Source organism: Chrysochloris asiatica, unplaced genomic scaffold (assembly GCF_000296735.1).
Source record: "Chrysochloris asiatica unplaced genomic scaffold, ChrAsi1.0 scaffold00253, whole genome shotgun sequence".
Lineage (NCBI taxonomy): Eukaryota > Metazoa > Chordata > Mammalia > Afrosoricida > Chrysochloridae > Chrysochloris > Chrysochloris asiatica.
This window is the reverse complement of record NW_006408771.1, coordinates 3,730,015-3,739,512: the sequence shown is the minus strand read 5'-3', so window position 1 is coordinate 3,739,512 and position 9,498 is coordinate 3,730,015.

The following is a 9,498-nucleotide window of genomic DNA, read 5'->3' as shown; positions in this document are numbered from 1 at the left end:
CAATCATATGGTGTTGGTAATGAAGATTAAACATACCATGGACTTCCATAAGAATGAATAAATCTGTCTTGAAAGATAGATTGATAGAATGTTCCTGAGAAAAGTTGGAGAGACTTGGACATGCTATTTAGAAAGGATCCATTCTTGGAGAAGGATACCATGCTTGGTAAAGAAAAAGGGTCAGAACAAAAAAGAGGAAGACCCTCAAGAAGATGGATTGACAGTTGCTCTAATAGTGGAAACAAGCATAGTAAATATAATGAGCTGAAAGACTGGGTAATATTTTGCTCTGTACAGGATTGCTATGAGTTGTAACTGACTTGCTAGCATATAACAACAATATAACAGAAATACCACTGATGGGTAGCTATAATGAACAGAAATTTTTTCTCTCACAATTTGTGATTTGTGGTTGTGTGCCATTGAGTCACTTTTGACTCAGTGACGCTGGATAGGGTCTCTGAGCTGTAAGTCTTTAAGGAGCAGATAGGCTCATCTTTCTCCTACAGAGCAACTAGTCCATTTGTTATGTCTGACCTTGTGATTAGTGGTCCACTTCATAATTCACTACATTAATTAGAAGGCTAGACATTGAAATTCCTAGCATAGGTTCAAGCCTTTCTCTTTCTGATCTTGGGGAAAATTCTTGTTTTCTTCACCTTCTCTTCTTGGTGATATATGATTCCTTGGTGATATCCACATGGTGGATGTGGCTGTGGTTATGTGCCATGGAGTTGGTTCCGACTCATAGCAACCCTGTACAGGGTTTCCGAGGCTGTAAATCTTTAGGGGAGCAGAAAGCCTCATCTTTCTCCCGTGGAACAGCTGGTAGTTTCGAACTGCTGACCTTAAGGTTTGCAGCCCAATTCGTAACTACTACGCTACCAGAGCTCCTATCCACATGATATTGATCTTTATATGTGCTCCTTGATTCTGTGCCTAATCTACTCTTTTTATCTCACAAGTGATTGGCTTAAAATATACCCAACACCATTATGACCTCATTAAAATAATAAACCAAACTCTGTATGCAAATGATATTACATCCATCATTTGAATCCCAAACTAAATCCACTGCCACCAAGTTGATAGTAACTCACTACAACTCTATATAGGGTTTCCGAGATTGTAAATCTTTACAAGAGTAGACAGTCTCATCTTTCTTCTGCAGAACACCTGGTGGCTTTGTACTACTGACCTTGCACTTATCAGTCCAATGTCTAATCTACAACACCACCAGGGCACCACCAGCATATTGTTAAGTGCCACTGAGTCTGTTCTGACTCATAGTGACCCTGTATAAGGTTTCTGAGGAATGACTGGTGGGTTTAAAACATGAGCCTTGAGCTTAGTAGTCCAATGCTTATCCTACAGGACCACACCAGGACTCCACCAGTACAATACAAGTTAAGATTTACTGCACAGATTTAGAGTGGGTGCAATTCAATCCATAAAACCCTCATTGTTAGACATTTAAGTTTCTACAGAAACTCAGTATTGAGTAGATTCCTACCCAGAACAGCCCTGTAGAGCCAAGTATAATTGTCTCATAGGGTTTGCCAGGCTGGAATCGCTCCAGAAGCTGACTACCACATCTTCCTCCCAAGAGAAAGATGGCAGGTAGGAAGCATCAGCCTTTCAGCTGAGTACTTAACCACTCTGCTACCCAAACTCCTTCAATTTCCATGCAATCTTTGTTGTTATAAATATTATTATACGAAAGTATTTCTTGATAAAGCTTCAACGTTTGCTCAGTGTCTCTTTCCAAGTAATTACTAGGGGTGGAGAGTCACAGGGACAATTTGTATCTGAAAATGATATTTCCATTGTATTGCTATGTGCTACAAAGGCACTCTTCAGAAACTTCTATTATTTTATACTATTGACCATGTGGTACAAAAATATTAATCTTAACTTCACCTTTGCCTATTACAGGCACCAGCTTTTTGTTAAGTTTTAAAAATCTAATAATTATCAAATGTAGCCTAGTTTTCTTGAATTTCTTAATTATTCATTAATTACAATGTTTTCATTCTTTGCTATTATGATGATTATCTAGAGAAAATTATTGACCCTAATACTGTGTTAATAGTTATTTTGAAACAAAAGAATTTTTGTATATATAAAAATATAGCATAATATCTATCACACATATTTCAAAATCATTTCAGTGATTTTGCTTACTTTTCAGTTTTATTCACAGTACTTTTTGGTTTCTAGAAGTGCTTGATTTTTTTTTTTTTATTATTTAAAAACTATATACATGAGTGTGTATGTTTTCCTTATACCTTATCAAGCCAGTGCTACAGAAATAAAGACCATGCCACTCGTTCATTTGAACTCATACATTATTAATTACTTTCAGGAACAATTTAGATAATGCATAAATATTTGTAATATTTATAGAATAAATGTAAAGTTAATGACTAGTGTATAGAATATAATAGACAATCTCTTCTTCAAAATTTAGAAATATTAAATGTGTCATATGCACTAGGGTGCGTTGTTAGATTCATATTCTATTCCATTCTTCAATTGTTCTCTTCCTTCGCAAAATATATTCACCATTTTTATATATATCAGGTATCCCTTTATTATTTTATCAAATGAATTTTGTTACATAGTTATTCATACAGAAGAGATACGGAATTATTTTTTCTAATTCAATAAAAAGTTTGAGTTGAAATTTTCATTGAAAATAGGATAAACATGCTTATCTGGGGCAAAATGACTATCACAATACAAAGACAAATCATAAACATTGCTATTTCCCTCCATTTATTATAGATTTTCTAATATTAATGATAAAATAAAAATTACCTGTTATTCATGTTTTGTATTTAATAGGAAATTACAAAACTCAACAAAATTCTTGTAATTTTCTCTGCAGAATATCTCTACTGGGTATTAACTGTTTTTCTTGTCTAATCATTCTATTAAGGAGCTCTGGTAGCGTAGTGGTTATGAATCGGGCTGCGAACCTTAAGGCCAGCAGTTCGAAACTACCAGCCGCTCCGCGGGAGAAAGATGAGTTCTGCTCCCGTAAAGATTTACAGCCTCGGAAACACTGTACAGGGTTGCTATGGGTCGGAACCGACTCGACGGCACTTAACAACAACAACAACAAATCATTCTATTACTAAGTATCTTTCCAGAATCTGTGTAGTTTAGCAAGTATTTCTAAATTTTCTTTTTGTGTACTTGTAAAATATTGAAATCCCCTCTGAAATTTACAAGGGAGTCAGCTCTACTTTCAGGAGCTCCAATAGCTTAGTGGTTATGAATCAGGCTGCTAACCTCAGGGTCAGCGGTTCAAAACTACCAGCTCTTCCGCAGGAGAAAGATGAGGCTTTCTGCTCCTGTAAAGATTTACAGCCTCAGAAACCCTGTACAGGGTCGCTATGGAACCAACTCCACGGCACATAACAACAACAACAACAACAAGCTATACTTTGGAGCCCTGGTGTGGTGCTGTTGGTTAATGAGGTAGACTGCAAGGTCAGTTTGCAATGCAAGGTCAGCAGTTCAAGATCACAAGCTGCTCCTTGGAAATCTTATACAGGGTTGCTATGAGTTGGGACCAAGTCTATTGCACTTAACAACAACAACAACAAGCAGCTCTATTTTAAGGAGCTCTGGGGGCACTGGGCTGCTAACTACTAGGTTGGTAGTTGAAACCCACCAGTTACTGCATGACAGAAAACTGAGGCTGTCTGCTCCTATAAAGATTTACTAAGTTTGCAATCCTATACAGGATGGCTGTGGGCTTAAACTCTAGTTAAGTACTATCACATTCTGAACTTACTATCTGGTTCTCTAGTGTTGTTGCTAGGTGTCCTCCCGTGGACTCCAACTTTATAATAACCTTATGTACAGCAGAGCAAAACACTTGCTGTGCAAGCCTCACAAACCATTGCTAGCTTTGAGCCCATTGTTGCAATTGCTGTATCAATCCATCTCTTTAAAGGTCTGCCTTTTTTTCACTGACCCTCTACTCTACCAAGCATGATGTCCTTCTTCCTAATAACTTGATCAAATTATGTGAGACAAAGTTCTTAGTACCCTAACCCATAGTAACCTATGGCAGTGGTTGTGTGCCGCCAACTTTATTCTGACTCATAGTGACCCTATGTAGGATGTTTTCAAGGTTGTAAATCTTAATTTTTCTCATGGAGTAAGTGGTAGATTCAAACTAATGACCTTGCAGTTAGCAGTCCAGCTAGTAATCCACTACTCTACCAGAGCTCCTTATTGCTGTTGTTGTAAAGTGCTGTCAGGTTGGTTCAAACTTAAAGCAACCCTGTAAAGAATATACAAGCAGCGGCTGGTGAGTTTGAATGCCAGCTTTAAAATTCAAACTACCTTGCGATCCAGTGCTTATCCTATAGTTCCACACCAGCAATATCATGTTGCTGTTAGCTGCCACGGAGTCAATACCAACTCATAGCCACCTTATGTACAGCAGAACCAAACACTGCCCGATCCTGGGCCAACCTCACTACTGTTTCAAGGCTTGAGTCCATCGATGCTGCCACTAGGTCAATCCATCTCATTGGGGGCTCTTCCTCTTTTTCTCTGACCCTCCACCTTACCAAACATGATAGCCTTCTCCAGTGACTGGTCCCTCCTGACAATATGTCCGAAGTATAAGAGACGAAGTTTGGCCATCTTGGTCTCCAAGGAGCATTCTGGCTGCACTTCTTCCAAAACAGATCTATTGGTTCTTTTGGCAGCCCATGGCACTTTCAATATTCTCCTCCAACACCAAAACTCAAAAGCATCAATTTTTCTACGGTCCTCCTTATTCACTGTCTAGTTTTCACATGCATATGAGGATATTGAAAATACCATGGCTTGGGTCAGGTACACCGTAGTCCTCAAGCTGACATCTTTGCTCTTCAACACTTTAAAAAGGTCTTGTGCAGAAGATTTACTTAATGCAAAATGTCCTTTCATTACTTAACTGCTGCAGTGTTGATAGTTGATCCAAGAAGAATGAAGTCCTTGACAACTTCAATCTTTTCTCCATTGATAAGAATGTTGTGTATTGGTCCAGTGATGAGGACTTTTGTTTTCTTTACATTGATATGCAATAAATACCAAAGGCTGTACTCTTTGATCTTTATCAGTAAATATTTTAAGTCCTCTTCACTTTCAGGAAGCAAGGTTGTATCATCTACATATCGCAGGTGGTTAATGAGTCGTCCTCCAATCCCACAGGACAGATTAAAACTCCCTCAAAAGATTTCCAAGGCTGGAGTCCTGGTATTGCACTATAGGATAAGTACTGAAATACTAATCGAAAGTGTGGTAGTTCAAACCCACCAGGGATTCAGAAACCCTATAGAGAGTTTTTATGAGTTGGAATAAACTAAATAACACTTAACAACCACAATAAGGAAGCAAATTACCACATCTTTCTCCTAGCAGAACAAGCTTGGTGGTTTGGACTGCCATCATCTTGGTTGGCAGTACTCCCAAGCCTCTTTTTCATTCTTCTTTATCAAAGTGGACACTTGACTTGTGAAATATACAACTTGTGGAGCACATTGCTCTATTGTCAGAAAAATCACCTCTTTCTCCCCAACTGCTTTCAAATTGTTGTAAAACCTAAGAAGGTTTTGTTAAATGGCAGTTGGAGGTGAAGAGGTGAGTGAAATCAAATGGACACTAATCTGCCCACTTTTTAAACTGTCAGAAGAATGTTGCTCTGATGTCTGTTTTCTACAGATGTTCATCTCTGAATCCGAGGGCAGACAATGTGAGAGTAATGGTGCATGTTGAATTATGCTTTTCATGCACTTTTTTTCATGAGGATCATAAATCATAGATATATGCTATACTTTTTTCATTCAGCTCCAGAAATCTGAACTTAGGCAAAAATTTACCCAGTTTTTGGAACACTTTGCCCAATAGCATTTTTGCATTTTAATCACTATCTATAAATTGCTACCTATTTTAGAAAAAAGTTGAGGAAAACAACAAGAGAGCTGCTAGCTGGATATCAATTACAATCGGAATTTTTATGCAGCTGGATATTAAGTATATTACAAAAAAAGATCCATAATAGTACACAGCATTGCTGAACTTTCATTTGGCACCTTGCATTATTCCCTAAAGCAGGGGTGGGACATATCTAGCTCAAGGCTGTGTAAGGCCTGCAAGTCATTTGGTATGGTCCTGCTAAGGCAACCGGAGTTGCAGCCATCACATTGTTGTCGTTAAATGCTGTTGAGTTGGTTCCTACCCATAGTGACCCTGTAGAGGGTTTCCAAAGAGCAACTGATGAGCTTGAACTACCGACCTTGCAGTTCAAACTACTTTGCAATCTGGAGCATTAACCTACAGTGCACACCAAGACTCATCCATCACATTAGGGATGAGTTAATTAAACGTTTGACCAAACATAGTAAGCTAATTTTTAAGTTGATAATTTTGTACAGCCCTTGAATGATGTTATAAATTTTGACAGAAAAAGTGCCCCACCCCAGTCTTAAGGGTACAGAGATGACAGTCTTCTTCATTTTCAGAATTCAGGAAATGACTGATTTTTTTTAAAAAAATTGGGAATTAAATAAGAAATACCCAATGAGAAAGGACTAAAAGACATAAGTGGAGGGCAGATTATTAAATACACTACAGCTCAGAGAGTTAATTCTGTTAAGTTAAAGAGTGTCATGATCTCCTCCATCCTTTCATTATAATTCCAACCATTAAAAAGAGGACTATATTGTTTTGGTTTTGTTTTTGAATCTGCCAAAAGGTACCAAATCGACAATACTAGAGTATTAGGGAACATTGTTATTGTGTGTCTTAAAGTTGATTCTGTCTAGGAATGACCCTGTAACAGCCCTATTGGACAGGGTAGAGTTGTCCCATAGGGTTTCCTAAGTTGTATTCTGTAAGGGAGCAGAATGACCATTCTTTTCTCCCGTGGTTTTGCTGGTGAGTCTGAACCATCAACTATTTGATTAGCAGCAAAGCATTTAACCACACTGGAAAAATATGACATATTGAAAGCTTCTTTATTATAAGGAAGAAAGAAACCCTGCCAATATAGAAAGAGTATGTAGGCAGACAACCGTCTGTATAACTGTGAAATATATTTACTTTCAACAGGTAGTTGTGAGTAAAAAATTAAAACTTTAACCTTGGGATGGAGTCCTGATATGGCTCTTGAGGATAAGCATTGAACTGCTAACCACAAGGTTGGCAGCTCAAACTCACCAGTTGCTCCTCAGACACCCTAAACATGGTGGCTATGAGTTGGAACAAAGTACTTAACAACAAACAACAACAACCTGTGCTTATTGCTGAGTTTAAAATGAGCCATCTCAGAAACAAGACGGGGTTTCCCATTACCATCAAGAAAGAAAAGACAGGCTTTGGTTGTTTGATGATGCATTTAGTAGATTGTAATCATTGCAATGAAACAAAATAAGATAGGATGAATGTAAAGCTAATGTTCTCCCATGTAAACTATCACATAATTCACAATAAAAACTAAAAAAAGAAATGGTCAATGTTCTACCATTTCAGGAGATAAAAAAAAAAAAAAAAGAAAGAAAAAAAAGACCAGTGTAGTGTGTCCTTTGGACCCCAAGATCCCTGACCATTGAAGCTCCTTGATAAACAGACAGAAAGCGGTGATGCAAGAAAAGTGGCTGAGGAGAGCCAACAACAGAATCAAGAGCCAGAAAGAAGATGGAGTGGTAGGCGTCCCTGCCCACAGTGCAAGTAAAGGAAGGAGTCTCAGGTACGGAAAGGGATGCCTCCAGACACTTAACTGGCGAGCTGGTTTTGCTGGCCCCTGGCATTAGCGCTGAGTGCCATCAGGCTGAGACTTATCTCAGAGTGTCATCTCTTTGGGCGTTTATCAACTGTGCTAAATGTGCTTTGTACATTGCCCTAGCAGGGCAGATACCAGGCCAAGGGGCCATGGGCCAGAGAGTGTCCTGCCTGTGGACATGGTAGAGAATAGGATGTCCTAAAATAAGAACTGTATTCTGAACATTCTAATTAGTACAGAAGGTTGGAGGATGTAGGCATATCTGACCTCAGTCTCATAATAATTGGCCTTGAATGTAAGTTAAATTTTCCTCTTTCCTCCTTTTGAAGTCAGAGGAGGTTGGATGCTGCTCCCACACCATTATTTTGTAACTGTTTATCTCTTAACTCCAGCTGCTTGAATAACTTATGGAAGACAAAAGCTTACAGCAAGAAGAAACTAAGGTATGCCTAATCCAAACCATTATTTTCAATAGCCTCATATGCATGTAAAAGATGGATAATGAATAAGGAAGACCACAGAAGAACTGATGCATTTGGGTTACATTGTTGAGGAGAATATTAAAAGTGCCATGGACTGTCAAAAGAACAAACCAATTTGTGTTGGAAGAAGTACAGCTAGACTTCTCCTTAGAACCCAGGATGGCTGTACTTCATCTCTCATACTTCAGACAAATTACCAGGAGGGACAAGTTCCTGGAGAAGGATATCATGTTTGGAAAAGTGAAGAGTTGTCAATAAAGAGGAAGACTCCCAACAAGATGGATTGGCACAGTGGCTGTAGCAGTGGGCTTACGCACAGCAATGAATTGTGAGATTGGCACAGGACCATATAGTGTTTCCTTCTGTTGTGTATAAGGTTGCTATGAGTCAGTACCAACTTGATGCTATCTAACACTGACAGACATGGGATACTGAAGCAAGTCTTGTCTATTAGAATGAAGAGATAGGAGAGGTCATTGATAATGAATGAAGACAGAGTTTAGCACCTCCAAACAAAAATAACCCAAACTGAGTGTCCAGGGAAAGAGATCAAGATGTGGGTAAGCATCTTGTAGCTGTTGTGAAGTGCCTTCAAGTCAGTTCTGATTCATAGTAACAGTGTATAGGGTTCCTAAGATGCAACTGCTGGGCTTGAACTGCCTGCTTGTCAGTTAACAGCCCAGTGCTTATCCTACAACGCCACTAGTTGCCTTATTCAATTTTGCCCTTGAGATAATGGCTTTATATTCTCTCTGAGAATTCTGTACTCTCATTTGTCTATTCTTTAAAAAATAACAGGCAAGATCAGTGCCTCAGAGCTACAGCGCACATGTCAGGGCAGAAGGAACCATCCAACATGTGCATTTTGAAATAAGCTGCTACAATATGGCACACAGCTCATTTGACTACACTTCTCTGTAATAACTAAACTGTTATTCAGACCCAATTATAGGTACTTAAAGACAATGACAGAGAACTTATTTTCTGAGAAAATCAATTTTAGTACCTTTGTGGTTTTTTTTGTTTTGTTTTGTTTTGTTTTGTTTTTTGATATCCCTGAAATAACTATGACAGACATTTTATTTTATTTAAATTTAATTTCTCCCCATCTGATCTGAACAATTAAGTCACACAAAAAATAATTGTTTTTCTAGCTGCATTGTATTTCAACAGAACATTAGAATTTGTATGTTATAGAAATTGTAAAATTAATTGTTGTTGTTGTTA